This window comes from Phascolarctos cinereus, unplaced genomic scaffold (genome assembly GCF_003287225.1).
Source record: "Phascolarctos cinereus isolate Bilbo 61053 unplaced genomic scaffold, phaCin_HiC Scaffold_2;HRSCAF=192, whole genome shotgun sequence".
Taxonomy (NCBI): Eukaryota; Metazoa; Chordata; class Mammalia; order Diprotodontia; family Phascolarctidae; genus Phascolarctos; species Phascolarctos cinereus.
Genome location: NW_027555625.1, coordinates 37,363,694 through 37,379,637, shown reverse-complemented (window position 1 = coordinate 37,379,637; position 15,944 = coordinate 37,363,694). Strand labels below are relative to the sequence as shown.

General features: G+C 40.0%; 1 long non-coding RNA gene across 1 annotated transcript in view; it reads left to right on the top strand.

Moving 5' to 3' along the window:
• The first annotated feature begins 1,779 nt into the window (after positions 1–1,779).
• Positions 1,780–15,944, top strand: part of LOC144455741 (uncharacterized) — a 24,890-nt gene continuing 10,725 nt past the window's right edge. The window contains exons 1-2 of the long non-coding RNA XR_013484459.1: positions 1,780–3,788; positions 4,027–4,116. This is a non-coding gene — a long non-coding RNA (uncharacterized LOC144455741). The remainder of the gene's footprint in view (positions 3,789–4,026; positions 4,117–15,944) is intronic.

The window sequence follows — 15,944 nt, the reverse complement described above, 5'->3', positions numbered from 1 at the left end:
AGTTTATGGCTTTATCCACCACCCTCTTTTTTGTGTTCTTTATGAATCACAATGTTTGTGCTTGTGGAGTGATGAGTTTATAATTTTTAAAATGAAGAAGGAGGAAGAGGCAGAGAAGAGGAATGCAGCAGCTCTAGTCTGTAAAGGAAAGCAATCTGCCTCAGAGAAGGGATGGAACAGAGAGAGGTGCTGTGGAGACTGATCACGTACATTTTATTATGCACAGTTCCCAGCCAGGATGTGCAAAGGAATGGGTGAAATATATTCATGTATGAGTGTGTGAATGTGTGTGTGTGTGTGTGTCTTTTGGAGGTGGAGGTAAGACATATTCAGCTATAACCAAAAAATAAAACAAAAGTAAAGACTTACTGCCAGGGAATTGATTATTTCAAAGAACTACTTCTGGAAGTGCATCACCTGTGTGTGTAAGGAAGAAGTTGCTCATACCACTACTTTATTCTTTCTTCTTGCAAGAAGACTACAAAAAGGGGCAAGTAGATGGTGTAGTGGATAGAGCACCAGCCCTGGATTCAGTCAGGAAGACCTGAGTTCAAATGTGGCCTCAGACACTTGACCCTTACTAGCTGTGTGACCCTGGGCAAGTCACTTCACCCCATTGCCTCTCAAAAAGACTACAAAGGAAAATCATTGTGAATAATAGTCATAATCAAAAGTATTTACCTAACATTTTAAATTTTGCTAAGCCCTGCATAAATATTATCTCATTTATTCCTCATAAGAACCCCATGATGTAGGTGGTATTATCTCCATTTTACAGAAGAGGAAGCTGAGGCAGACAGAGGTTAAGTGACTACTCCAAGGTCAGACTTAATGTGTCTGGCCAGATTTGAAATCAGGTCTTCATGACAGCAGGTCCAGAGCTCTGTCCACTGCACCATCAAGCTGGTGTTATCAGTTCATAGATTTAGAGCTGGAAGTGACCTGAGAGGTCATGAACTTCTACCTCCTCATTTTACAGATGAGGAATGAGGGGCTCATGGAGTCCAAGTTCTTGCACAAAGCCACAGTAGTGATGCCCAATGTAGGGTCGAAACTGAGGCTTACACCCTGGGTGTCACTCTGAACCCCTAACTCCTGCCTCTATAATTAGCAGTCAAGTCTTTCCATTTCTACGTAACACTTTTCTTATATGCCTCCTTCTCTCTTCTGACAGTGCTACCACCCTGGTCCCTACCCTCATCACCTCATGCCCAGGCTATTGCAACAGCCTTCTGATGGGGGCACCTCGGTGGTGCAGCGGACAGAGCACTAGCCCTAAAGTCAGAAGAACCTGAGTTCAAATCCAGTCTCTGACACATAACACTCATTGTGTGACCCTGGGCAAGTCACTTAACCTCAACTGCCCTAACCACAAAAAAAGCCTTCTGATGGATCTCCCTGCCATAACTCTGTCCCTGATCCAGTCCATCTCCCTCTCACCTGTTCAGTAGATCCTCCTCTATTTAAGGTCTCTTCATGTCAGTTCTCTATTCAATAAATTCCAGTGGTTTTCTATTCCAGAATGAAATATAAAGTCCTATTCGGTTTTCTAAACTCTTCCTAACCTGGCTGCCTCCTACCTTTCCAGTCTTTCTGCACTACTCTAACATACCAACAACCTATTTCCTGACTCTGAGCATTTCTACCCGTTTTGCCGCATGCCTGGAACTCTCTCCTTCCTCCTGCTCATCTCCTGGCATGCCAGGCTTCCTTCAGGTCCCACCTAAAATCTCATCTCCATTCAGCAAGAACTTTCCCCCATCCCTTTAATCCCACAACTGACCTTTTGCTGACTAACTCCACTTTCTCCTGCCTACATACTGCTTGTACATAGCTGGGTGTTGTTGTTGTCTCCCACTAACTGGGTCCTTGAGAGCAGAGGTTGATTTTCCCTGTCTTTGTACCTGCACCACTTAGCACAGTGCCTGGCACACAGAAGGTGCTTAAAAATGCTTGGTGACTTACCCTGAATGACTGTGAATGAATGAGGACGTGGATGCAAGGTCGGTTGTTGTTCAGTCATTTCAGTCGTGTCTGACCCTTTTGTGACCCCATTTAGGGTATTCTTGGCCGGGATACTGGAGTGGTTTGCCATTTCTTCCTCCATCTCATTTCATGGATAAAGAAACTGAAGCAGACCAAGTTCTGTGACTTGCCCGGGGTCACACAGCCAATAAGTGTCAGAGGCCAGATTTGAACTCAAGAAAAGGATTCTTCCTGACTTCAGGCTGTACCACCTAGCTGCCCGATTTACCTGAAGGGTGTGAGGCTTGGATCAAAATAAGCCAGCACTTGTCACTCTTAGTAAAACCCACAGTTTTGCTTCTCCAATGTACACACGAGGGATAGAATGAAGAATTCTGGATGTATTTGCAATATTAATATTAATTATCCAATTTGTTTATGTCCCTCCCACAGTCCCCCAAATCTCTATCAGGATTATTCTCAGCTCTCTGCCTTGCCTTTATTGGGAGAATGTAAAGTGTGAATGATGTGGGTCCTGGGATGAGTGAGGTAGTGGGGGGGTGGGGCAACAGAGCTCAGTCCTGACAAGACAGCAGTCACTGCTCTGACCTAAGGTTAAGCAGCTGTGCTCTGAGCTGAGGCAGCCAAATGTCACCAGGAGGTTTTTCTTCAGGGCTGGATCACTGTGACAGGCCAGCTGTAATGATGGTGATAGCAATGCAGTCCAGCATCTTCAGCCTCTACAGTGATGATTGTGAGAGTATAGTCTGTCCCAGACCCACTGCCACTGAACCAGTCAGGGACTTCATAATGCAGGATGGCAGCACCATAGATCAGGAGCTTGGGAGGCTGTCTTGGTGGCTTATGGTAACAGTCTAAATTATTGCTTGTCAATATTCTCTTGTCAAGATATTCGCAGACACCTTTTTTCCAGGGCTAAGGCCAAGCAAGTAAGCTGTGTCCTGAGCTTGTCATAACAACGATCCTCTGTCCTCACCATCTGGGTGAGCTCACCCCCTGGCAAAATCATATAATTATGACATTGCTTTAACCGGCTATTCTCTGAGCTCAGAAAAGCACCATACAGGTACCCACGTCCTGGTGATGAAGTCCTGTTATGAATCCAACTTGTCCAATTGTTGCTGTTACTTCTCCCAGACCTGAGCTGAAATCCAAGTTCAGGCACTTGCTAGCTGTGGGACCGTGGGCAAGTCACTTCACCCTAGTTTCCACATGTATAAAATAGGGTCTTTAACAGCACCTGCTTCCCAAGGTTAGTGTGAGGACTAGACGAGATAGTCCTTGTAAATTACTTAGCCCTGCCTGGAACACAATGAGCTCCATGTAAACGTCAGCTCTGAGTTTTATTGAGCCCATCTAGCAGACGACTGGCATTCCCCAGGCCCAGCCAAACGCTCTCAGCGTCTCCTGGTTTCCCTCGGGTCAGCCTCCTTGGCAGAGGAAACAGACACAAAGCCAGCACGGCCTTGTCCTGGCCGGCGCCTCCTTGACCTCTCCTGCTGCCCCAGGCCCACTCGTGTCCTGCTCCTCCTGGACGCCCCAGGGGGCTGAGCGAGCGCTGCGGGGATCCTGCCCCAGCCCGTGGTCTCCCTCCTCAGAGCCCTGTCTTCCCTGCGTGTTTCCGTCACTTTCTGCGACAGGATGCTGGTGCACAGCAAGCCTTTCATTGCAGGCCTGTTGTGACTGGGTGCAGGAGTGAGAGAGACTGTGGCCTTGACTACCCACGGAGGAGCCCTCGATGTCTGTGAGCTCACTCCTGGTGACTCCCCATGGGCTCTGGGGCTGTGAAGACCACGCACGAAGTAAGGGGCTCCCAGGGGTCTGGGGGCAGCCCGGGCGGGGGGAGGGGCCGGGGGAGGTTGGAGGCCGACCGGGCGGAGGCGGAGCCTGGGGGAGGGTTCTAATTCTTCTTCAGTCACGCCCCCAGCTCCCCGCCCCACTCCCTGATCTCCTGTCAGTGGAGAAGTGGAAATGTCTGGTCTGAGCAGGGCAGACCCTCAGAGTGACCTCTCACTCTCCTGCTTCTCCTTTCCTCCCCAGCTCTCCCTTCTGTGGTCTCTGCTCTGCCCCAGGAGGACAGCCTGGAGGAAGAAGGAATGGCTCCTGCCCTGACAGCCAGGCCCCGGGAAGGTGAGTGCCACTTGATGCTTTCCTGAAATAGCATCTCAAGCCAAAGACCTTGGCATAAGTTTCTTTGTCCTGTGCTGTAACACTAGGAATTGTGGCCATCAGAGAATCATATAACCACAGACACCACTGCATCCTCTCCACACTGAGAAACAGAAAAAAGACATTACAATTACTTTGTGTTTTTTTTTTCTAATTTTGACTTCTAAATCCTTTCCCACCTTCCAGTCCTTCCCCCACCCTTTGAGAAGGGAAAAATAGGATAGCCATTATGGCTGTAAGGTAATGCAGAACAGTTGTATATTAGCCCTGGTTCAAAAACAAAAAGAAAAATGAAAGTGAAACAGAGTGAGCTTCAGTCCTCACTCAAAGTTCATCAGTTCTCTCCGTTTTTTATAATGTGTCCTTTAAACTTTTCCTGGGTCATTGTATTCATCAGAGTGGCTGAGTCTTTCACAGCTGATCATTACTGCTGCTGCTGTGCTCGGTCTTCCAGTTTCTTCTCACTTTTCACATTTATTGGCGTTATTTATAATTCATGGGATAAAATAAGCACTTTCACAACATAGAATAAAAACGAATTACATATGACATTGCAAATCTGTTATGTTCAGCTTGTTATTCCTTTTAAATGTATTACAAAGTTACCATGTGAATTTTTTTTCCTCCCTCCTCCCCACTATGGCTACCATTAGACACAAGTAGGAGTGTTTGTGTGTGTGTGTGTGTTTGTGTTTGTGTGTATGCAGCTATGTATATATATGTATGTAAAATTATTCTATCCATCCTTTAATTTTCAGTTCTTTCTCTGGATGCAGATAATGTCTTCATATGTCCTTCATAGTTAATTTAGGTATTTATAGTAATCAAAATAACTTATTCGTTCACATTCATTCTTAAAACAATATTGCTATTAGTATATACAATGTTCCCTTGGTCCTGTGTAAGTCTTTCTAAGATCATTGCGTTCATCATTTCTTATATTACAGTAATAATCCATAATAATCGTATACCACGACTTGTTCAGCCATTCCCCACTTGTTGGGCATCCCTGCAATTTCCAGTTCTTTGCCACCAGAAAGAGAGCTGCTATAAACATTTGAGAACATATGGGTTCTTTTCTTTTTTCCCTAATTGTCTTTGGAAATGGATCTAGTATTGGTATTGCTGGATCAGTGAGTATAGATAGTTTAATAGCTTTTGGGGCAAAATTCGAAGTTGCTGTCCAAAATAGTTGGATCAGTTGACAATTCCACCAAGAATGAGTGTCCTAATTTTTCCACATCCCCTCCCAATATTTGTTGCTTTCCCTGTCTATCTTTTAGAGCATTTTTTCACCTGACTATAAATTGTTTTGATTTCTTTGTTAAAAAACTGCCTGTTCATATCCTTTGGCCACCTATCAGTTAAGGAATGATTTGTATCACAGATTTCACAAAATTCTTTATACATTTTAGATGTAAGACATTTATCTGAGAACAGTCTAGAGAGTATTTTTGGCAGGTTTTTGCTTTCCCTCTGATCTTGGCAACATTTGTTTCTGTTATACAAAACCCTTTTAATTTAATTTAATGTAAGCTGGAGCCAAGATGGCAGTGTAAAACAGGCAGGGACTCTCCTGGCGGCCCCCCTGCCCCCCACCAAATACCTTTAATAATTGTTCTAAACAAATTCTAGAGCAGTGGAACCCACAAAAAGTCAGAGTGAAACAATTTTCCAGCCCAAAACAACTTAGAAGGTTGTCAGGAAAGGTTTGTTGCACCAAGGTGAGAGAGTAGTGCAGTCCTACACAGGTTGTACCAGTGCAATCAGGGCCCAGCAAACTGGAAGCAGGCCTTGGGGTGACTGAATTACTGGCAACAGTGGTGGTTTCCAGACCTCTCAGCCTAGAGATGCCAAAAACAACTTAGAAGGTCAGTAGGAAAGGTCTGTTGCACCTTGGTGGGAGTGGAGCACAGGAGTGAGTACAGCCCTATTGTGACCATAGAAAATTACTGTGGTGAGAAGGAAGATCAGAACACACACTGAGAAGAAAACAAAGTCAAAGCTCTACATCCATAGCCTACAAGAAAAATATTAATTGGTGTCAGGCAATGAAAGAGCTTAAAAAAGATTTTGAAAATCAAGTAAGTAGAGGAGAAATGAGAGTGATGCAAGAAACTCATGAAAAATGAGTCAAGAGCTTGGTAAATGAGACACAAAAAAATGTTGAAGAAAATAACTCCATAAAAAAAAGAGTAGGCCAAATGGGAAAAGATAGGAAAATTCACAGGAAAAAAAAATGCTCTCCATATTTCTTCCACAAACAGATGGAAAATTGCCAGTAAGTGATGCAGAGCAGCAGAAATAAAGGGGTAAAATAGTTGTTCTAAGAAAATTGGAGGTGACCTCAGAAAAGAGAGGCCCTCCAAGGGCTGAGTCTTGGGGTAAGTGAAGTATAGTCACTTCTAGACTCACTTCACTGAATCAACAGATAACAGCGCCTGGATCAGCTCTGTCACAAAGCAAGCTAGGCCTCCAGAAATTTTACCTCACAAGCTTGCCCTCAAACTTTTGCCTAAGGACCAGCAGATGGGTGAGTGTAGGAAGATTGAAAAACCCTCCAGCCCCCTCCCTCTGTTTCCCAAAGCTACATCTAGCAGAGCTGACCAGAAGTTATCTGGGGTTGTAGCTGTTGGTGAGAAGTGAGCACATACCTGGTGAGTGCAGTACCACAGGGACGAAGAACATTTTGGGGGCAGAATGGCTAGAGGCCTGAACTGTGGTTTAAGGGAGGAAAGGAGTCCCTGAGGTTGAGCCCTTCGACAGAACTCAGAAAATAACAGTAAGAATGACTTGAGGCCTAGGGCAACATTACCCAGAACTTGGGGATTAAAACTTGATTATAAGAAACTGCTGAAAATAAAAATAAGCAAGCAAAGGAAAAAGAACCCAATCATAGATAGACACTTTGGTGATAAACAATATCTGGGTTCATATTCAGAGGAAAATAGTGAGGTTAAAAAAAAGCCACTCCTGTCCCAGAAAGTAGTGTCAAATGGTCACTAGCCAAAAAGAACTCTTGATTGAACTTAAAATGGAACTCAAAAATCAAATGAGAAACATTGAGGAAAAATCAGGAAAAGCAATAAAAGCAATTGAGAAAATTATGAAAACAAAGTTAGCCAATTGGAGAAAGAGTATAAACTCTTTTGAAAATTGTATTTTATTTTCTACTTAATAGTATTTTATTTTTTCTAATTACATTTAAAGATAGTTTTCAACATTCACTTTTGATTTTGAGTTACAAATTTTTTTTCCCTCCAGACTTTCCTTCCTTTCTCCTAGATGGCAAGCAGTCAGATATAGGTTACACATATACACTCATAATAAACATAATTGTTGTGAAAGAAGAATCAGAAAAGGCTGGAAAAAGCCACAGGAAAGACAAAATAAAAAGCAAAAAAAAAGTGGAAATAGTATGCTTGCTCTGAATTCAGTCTCCATAGTTCTTTGTTTGGATGTAGATAGCATTTCCCCTCATGAGTCTGTTGGAATTGTCTTACATCATTGTATTGCTGAGAAGATCCAAGTCTGTCAGATGTGATCATTACACAATTTTGCTGTTGCTGTGTATAATGTTCTCCTGGTTCTGCTCACTTCACTCAGCCTCAGTTCATGCAAGTCTTCCCAGTTTTTCTAAAATCTGCCTCCTCATTATTTCTTATAGCACAATTGTATTCTATTACATTCACCTACCACAACTTGTTCAGCCATTCCCAGTTGACAGGCATCCTTTCAATTTCCAATTCTTTGCCACCACAAAAAGAGCTGCTATAAACATTTTTGTACATGTGGGTCCCGTTCCCTTTCTTATAATCTCTTTGGGATACAGACCTAGTTATGGTATTGCTGAATTTAAAAATGTGCAGTTTTATAGCCTTTGGGCATAGCTCCAAACTGCTCTCCAGAATGGTTGGATCAGTTCACAACTCCATCAGTTCTTGTTGGGCTTTTGTCTAAACTGCATGTTTGTTTGAGGCTTGGGTATAGATTTTTTGGTTGTTTTCGTGTAATAAATTCAGCATGTGACTTTTAAAACTATCCTCTTTCTTTTTCAACTTCCTCCTCTTCTCTTCTCTGCATCTTTTTCTTTTTTTCTGACACTATCTCTAGCTCTCTTCCTTTTGAATCCTACCTTCTCCTTGTACCTCCAGTAAAAAAAAAAAACACAATGCATTTATAGCCAGTAAGCATAGTCATGTAAATAAATAAACAAGTTCGTCACCACTTTTCTGCCAGAATTTAGGTAGCATGTTTCATCATCAGTTCTCTGGAATCATGGCTGATCATTGAATGGTAATGTCATTTGTAAATTGTTTTCTTAGTTCTGCTATTTTCTCCCTTCATTGCTTTATACAAATCTTCCTATTTTCTTTGAAAGTATCATGTTCTTAGGGCACAATAATATTCTACTTCATGAAATGATCAGGTATTTTCCACTTGATGGGTAACCCTTTGTTCCTAATACTTTGCTCTAACAGAAAGGACTCTCAAGTCTCTTTTAAGAACTTCAGAATGGGACATGTGACTTGGGAGATACTGGTACAGGACTGCCCATCATGGCGTGCCCTCATCAGGGAAGGTGCTGTGCTCTATAAGCAAAGCAGAATGGAAGTAGCTGAAAAGAAATATGAGATGATTAAATTTAGAGAATCCACCACAAATGTTCACATGGACTATTTTTTTTTCGTAGTTCAGGATCTTTTTTAAATTCTTTATATTTTTGAAGTTTTTGTGTTATAATTTGTTGGGCCTGCTTATTTTGCACTGTCAGTTAATGCATACCTACAAATGCTTCTCAGAATTGCTCATATTTGTCATTTTTAACTATATAAATGACTGTTATTCATATGCCATTTTTTCTAGCTATTCTTTAGGTGAGAATTCAGTTTGTTTCCAGTTCTTTGCGCCCCAAAGAGTGCTCTTATGAATGTTTTTCTCCAAAAACTGAATTGTGGCCTTGGTCTGGTTATACTGAAAGGGAATGGCAACATTGTACATTAGAATAGCCCTGGATTTGAAGGCAGGAGGACCTGTGCTCAAAGTGTAGATCCACCATTTACTCCCATTTTGACCTTAAGCAAGTCAACTTTTCCTCTGAGGGCCTCCTTCCCGAATTTGTAAAACGAGAAAATTAGATTCTTAACTTTCTTCCCTCTCTAATAGATGAATTGGAAAGTAATGGTCCTTTAACACCCTTTTCAATATTGAAAAATTGTTCACATGCTGTTACAGACAGAAGATTGTAATCCCTCATGCTCTCCTTTGCTCTTGTGGTTCCAGGAGCATGGAACACAATGGTGTTCATTTCAGAGCAGCACGTTTTGAGAAGCACAGCGATTGGATGAAAAGGAAGGTAGCTGTCTTACTTGTGAAGAGACCAGGCTTATTGGTCAAAGAAACTGGGCTTGTTTAGATTGGAAGTGAAGACTTCAGACTACAGGATAGCTGTCTTCAGCTATTTCATTTTCATTGTTTATTTCAGTGAGTACAAAAGAAATTAGCCATATTACTCCTTAAGCTCAGAGGGTAGAAGTAGGAGCCACAGGTGTTCATTGTAAAAAAAAAAAATGAAGGACGAGTTTAAAATGGATGTCGTTGGAACCATTTACAACAATAAGCATTATTAAATACCTACCTAGTGCCAGGCACTGTGCTAAGTGCCGAGATACTAATGATGGTAATAATAGCTCCTTCCCTTAAGGAATTACAGACTAATCAGAGAGGAATTCTTTTTTTTATTTTTATTTGTTTAATTTTTAATTTATCGAATAAAACAAGCATTTCCACTCTGTGTATAATAAAAAACAAAAGATGATTGTATAGGAAACTAAAAATCTATTATCTACAACTTGCTATTCCTTTTAAATATATAATGAAATTCCATATAAATTTTTCTCCCTCCCCCCCAACTCTGGAGATGGCTACCATTAGATACAAATGTCTGTCTGTCTGTGTGTGTGTGTGTGTGTGTGTACGTAAAACCATTCTATACACACTTCTGTTAGTTCTTTATGGGAGAGGAATTCTTAAGTGCCTGCTATATACCAGACACTGTACTGGGATGCAAATAAATAAATAAAACAATTCTTCATGGCAAGTGAAAGATGAAATGGCTAAAGAAACAAAGGTTAAATTTTTTCGGCATATCAGTATATTAACCAATGCATGGTTGTTTCACAAAAAACTGGGACCAGGCCCCTTCCTCATGTTAGGGCTGGACCCTGAATAGGGGAAGGCATACTTTTATAAATTTAAAACAATCAAAGAAGACCAATTAATTAAAAGCAAATAATAAAATGTTAGGTAGTCTGATTTCTAATTGGAGAAACGACAGGTTCACTTCCCTAAATTCAGAATGAGGTGTCCTGCTCCCTGAAAGTAGTATACAATGAAAGGAACATGGGAACAGTAATTAATTGTTCAGTAGGGGGCCAGCTTTCAGATAAGACTTATGGGTTGCTTCAGATGTACAATTGTGAGAAAACTCCTTACATCAGTCTTTTTGCATTTGAATGGATTTCTGATCAGCATAATCTTGGTCCTTAAGGACTAAACAGGAGGTAAAGTGGATCTCATTTCTCAGCCATGCAAGGCTAAATTCAAACAATGCAATAAGATTCTCTCCCAATTCCCACAATTGAATAAATTTTTCTCACAATACAGACGTTGGACTAGACCTGTGATTGAACAGAAAAAGAACTGAGCTACCCCAGAAATGAGTCACAAAATGGAGTCAATGTGGTTGACTCAATTGCCTCAATTCCCTGTACCACTTGCTGTCCTAAAACCCTCAATTCCCTCACCTTAATGGCAAGTAGTTTATAGTTGAACTGCATAACAGTTAAGAGCTGTGGCTGGGTAAGCACAAATGGTTTTGGTATTTCAAGAATCAGTGACATTCAAAGATGTGGCTGTGGAATTCAGCAAGGAAGAGTGGGTACAATTGAACCCATCTCAGAAAAAATTGTACAGGGATGTGGTACTGGAGAACTATAGGAACTTGCTGTCTTTGGGTAAGAACAGTTACCCCCTTTGGAGTCTTGATATATACTGTGAGAGCAAGATTTTAACAGTTATTCTTTGGTATAGAAAAGGAAACTCTTCCTAATCCTTTTTTAGCCAAGAGACAGATTACTTGTGCTACCTGTTTCCAGTGTCATAGCTAGTGTCAAGTGTCTGAGGTCAAATTTAAACTTGGGTGCTCCTGACTCCAACGCAGAGCTCTATCCACTGCACCACCTAGCTGCCCCTTCAAAAAAATTTCTTACTTAAATTTCCTATATACAAAGCAGCTTAAGAAAAATGCAAGTTATTTCATTCAGTAAATGGCTCTGATGATTTTAAAATTTCAGTGCAGCCTCTTTGAAACGTGATTTCTGTTCTTGGCCACAGTGACATTATTGTCTTTGTTTTTCTCTTTTATGTTAAAATTTTTATTTTCATATCCACGTTGTCTCCCTTCACATTCCATTGAGAAAGCAAGAGAAACAAAATCCATTGGAAGCATACGTGGTCAAGCAAAATAAACACTGGCATTTATCATTTAATGAAAACTATGTCTCAGTCTGTACTCTGAGTTCATTACTTTTTTATCAGAATTCAGGCAACATGTTTCATCTTGTTGTTGGTACTCTTCTGCTCTTGGCAGCTAAATTCCAAAAAGCCAACTACAATAAGTGCCTCCACTCTCTCTCTCCCCTCACTCTCTTCTTAACCCTTCACAATCCAGCTTCCAACCTTAACAATTCCACAAAAATGGCTGTTATTAATATTATTATTTTATATTATGATATAATTATAAATTATTAAGTTATTAATGATACATTGGTTGCCAACTCAAAGGGCTTCTTCTCAATCTTCATTCTCCTTGACCTCTCTGCAACTTCTCACTCCATTAATTACTTTCTCAACCTTGATACTCTCTTCTACCTAGGTTTTCAGGATACCACACTCTACTGGTTCTCACTCTCCCTATCTTACTTGTCCTTCTCTTTCTCCCTTGCTAGATCTTCTTCAAGATCACACCTTCTAAATGTAAGTGTTCTTCATTTGGGCTCTGGTTGCTCAGAGTGGATGAAAATAGCAGCTGTTTCTATTTTGGCCAGAAACCCTGAGGGTCTTCCCTTCCCAGACTGATTTGTTTTTGGCTAGGTAAAAAAGGCCACTGAATCCACACAGATCATCTATATATGACCAACAAAGCCCAGCAGCAAGACACAGAAAAAGAAATTCCATTTAAAATAAGTAAAGACAATATAAAATATTTGGGAGTCTACCTACCAAGAGAAACCCAGAGGCTACATATGAACACAGTTACAAAACAGTTTTTACACCAAGTCAGATCTAAACAATTGGAAAAATATCAATTGCCCATGAGTAGGCTGAGCCAATATAATAAAAACGACCATTCTGTCCAAACTAATTTATTTATTCAGTGCCATACCGATCAAAGTACCAAAAATTATTTGATAGTGATAGAAAAAATAAGAAAAAAAATCATCTGGAAGAACAAAAGGTCAAGAATATTAAGGGAATGAATGAAAGAAAAAATACAAAAGAAGGTGGCCTGACAACACCAGATCTCAAACTATATTATAAAGCAGTAACTATCAAAACTCTCTGGTACAGGCTAAGAAATAGCATGGAGGATCAGTAGAATAGATCACTAGGCTCTGGGATAAGAACTCACTATTTAACAAAAACTGGAAAATAATATGGCAAAAACTAGTTATAGGACAACAACTTATACTGTATACCAAGATAAGGTCAAAATGGGTACATGATTTAGACATAAAGAGTTGATACTGTAAACAATTTAGAGGAGCAAGGAATAGTCTACCTATCAGACCTATGGAGAAGAGAAGAATTTATGACCAAATGAGCCACAGAGAGCATTATAAAATGTAAAATAGATACTTTTGTTTATATTAAATTTAAAATTAAATTTGTCATTGCTTGCTGTCATAAAAAGAGCTGCTATAAATATTTTTGTCCATCTAGGCCCTTTTCCCTTTTTTATATTTTCTTTGGCCTACAGACCTAGTAGTGATATTGCCAGATCTCAGGGTATGCACAGTTTTATAGCACTTTGGGCATAGTTCCAAATTGCTCTTCAGAATGGTCAAATCAGTTAACAACTCCACCAACAATGCTGTAGTGTTCCAATTTTCTCACATCTTCTCCAACATTTATCATTTTCCTTTTCCATCATATTAGACAACCTGATAGGTATGAGATAGTATCTCTGAGTTGTTTTAATTTATATTTCTATAATGATTAGTGAGAGCATTTTTTCTTTTTCTTTTTTCTTTTTTTAATTAAATTGTTTATTTTTAGTTTTCAACAATCACTTCCAAAAGCTTCTAAGTTTTAAATTTTCTCCCCCTCTCTCTCCACCTCTTTCCCCAAGACGCCATGAAATCTAATATAAGCTCTACATGTACATTCCTATTAAACATATTTTCACATTAATCATGTTGTAAAGAAGAATTAGAACGCATAAGAGGAACCAGAAGAAAGAAGAAACAAAACAAAACAGAAGAAAAAAAGAGAGAAAATTGTATGCTTCAATATGCATTCAAACTCCATAGTTCTTTGTCTGGATATGGATAGCATTTTTCATCATGAGACTTTTGAAGATGTCTTCGATCTTTGCATTGCTGAGAAGGACTGTCTATCAAAGTTAGTGACTGCACAACATGGCTGTTACTGTGTACATCTTTCTCCCGGTTCTGCTCACTTCACGCAGCATCAGTCCATACAAGATTTTCCTGGTTTTTCTGAAGTCCATTTGCTCATCATTTCTTATAGCACAATAGTATTCCTTTGCATTCATATACCACAACTTGTTCAGTCATTCCCCAATAGATGGGCATCCCCTCAATTTCTACTTCTTTGCCACCACAGGCAGAGCTGCTATAAATATTTTGGTAGATGTGGGTCTTTTTCCCACTGTCATGATCTCTTTGGGATACAACCCTAGAAGTGCTATTGCTGGGTGAAAGGATATGCACATTTTTATAACTCTTTGGGCATAGTTCCAAATTGCTCTCCAAAATGGCTGGATCAAAGGGCAGCTAGGTGGAGCAGTGACAGAGAACCGCCCCTGGATTCAGGAGGACCTGAGTTCAAATCTGGCCTCAGACACATACTACTTACTAGCTCTGTGACCTTAACCATATTGCCTAGCCAAAAAAAAAAAATAAAAATGAAAAACAAAATGGTTAGATCAATTCACAACTCCACCAACAATGTATTAGTGTTCCAATTTTCCCAAATCGTCTCCAACATTTGTCATTTTCCTGTTTTGTCATTTTAGGTAATCTGATATGTGTGATGTGGTAGCTCAGAGTTGTTTTTATTCGTGTTTCTCTAATCAGTAATGATTTAGAACATGTTTTCATATGACTATAGATAGTTTTAATTTCTTCATCTGGAAACTAACTGTTCATATGAATCCTTTGACTATCAATTGGGGAATGACTTGTATTCTTATAAATTTCACTATATATTTCTCTATATATTTTAGAAATGAGGCCCTTATCAGAGACACTGGTTATAAAAATTCTTTCCCAGTTTTCTGCTTCCCTCCTAATGTTGGGTGCATTGGCTTTGTTTGTGCAAAAACTTTTCAATTTAACATAATCAAAATTATCCATTTTGCATTTCATAATGTTTTGTGGGTCATAGTGGTCACTATGGAATACTGAAAGGCATTCACCTTGTAGTGTAATCCTCTATGAAGATTCATGGGACACAGATAAGAGGCATGTAGGAAGAGAAGCTATAGGTGGGTAATGATATCATCACCATCAGCACCAGTGGAGGGAGTACCAGCACTGATAGGCTAATGGATCCAACAAAGTGCTGATGTCTATACAATTACTGTATACTATTATAACTACATAATGCTATTATATATTATAACTACATATTATTCACATCTCCCTCATTTCTTAGAGCACAATAACATTGCATCAAAATTATATACAACCACTTCTTCAGCCATTCAACAATTGATGGACATCCCCTCAATTTATACTGTGAATATTTTTGGTACATATAGATCCTTTACCTTTTTCTTTTATCTGTCCAGAACATAGACCTAGCAGTGATATTGCTGTGTCAAAGGGTATGTACAGCTTTATAGCGCTTTGGGCACAATTCCAAATTGTTCTCAAGAATGGTCAGACAAGTTCTGAATTGCGCACTAATGTCTCTATTTTTCCACATCCCCACCAGAATCTGTCATTTTCCTTTTCTGTCAGGATGGCCAATCTGAGGTAGTGTGAATTGATACATCAAAGTTGTTTTCATTTGCATTTCTCTAATTAATAGTGATTTACAGCTTTCATTATTATTGTTAGCTTTGATTTCTGCATCGAAAGCTCTGTTTATATTCCTTAATCCTGACAGGAATCTTATTCATTTTTTCACATGTCATGTGATATATGCCTCAAGCACGGTCAACAGTTACTCAGGACATATTAGGCTCAGGCTCATCTCATGGCCAAGAGGTCATCCCCAAGCATCTTGCATGCCATATTTCCAGGGATCAAAATAGATGCAAATGCTCTCCCAATACTAAGTAACCTCTAGCTCAGCCAGCATATCTCCCTCCCTGAAAGCCCATGGAAGGATAACACTAAATTTTTGCTCCTTTAGAGGCCTCTGCAGAGGGGAGGGATATCTTCTTACCCAGGGAGCCTAAATACTCTCTGAAACTACATCTAGGGACTCAGAATCACAATCTAGTTAGATGGGGGATGTTCCTACACTCCTTATAT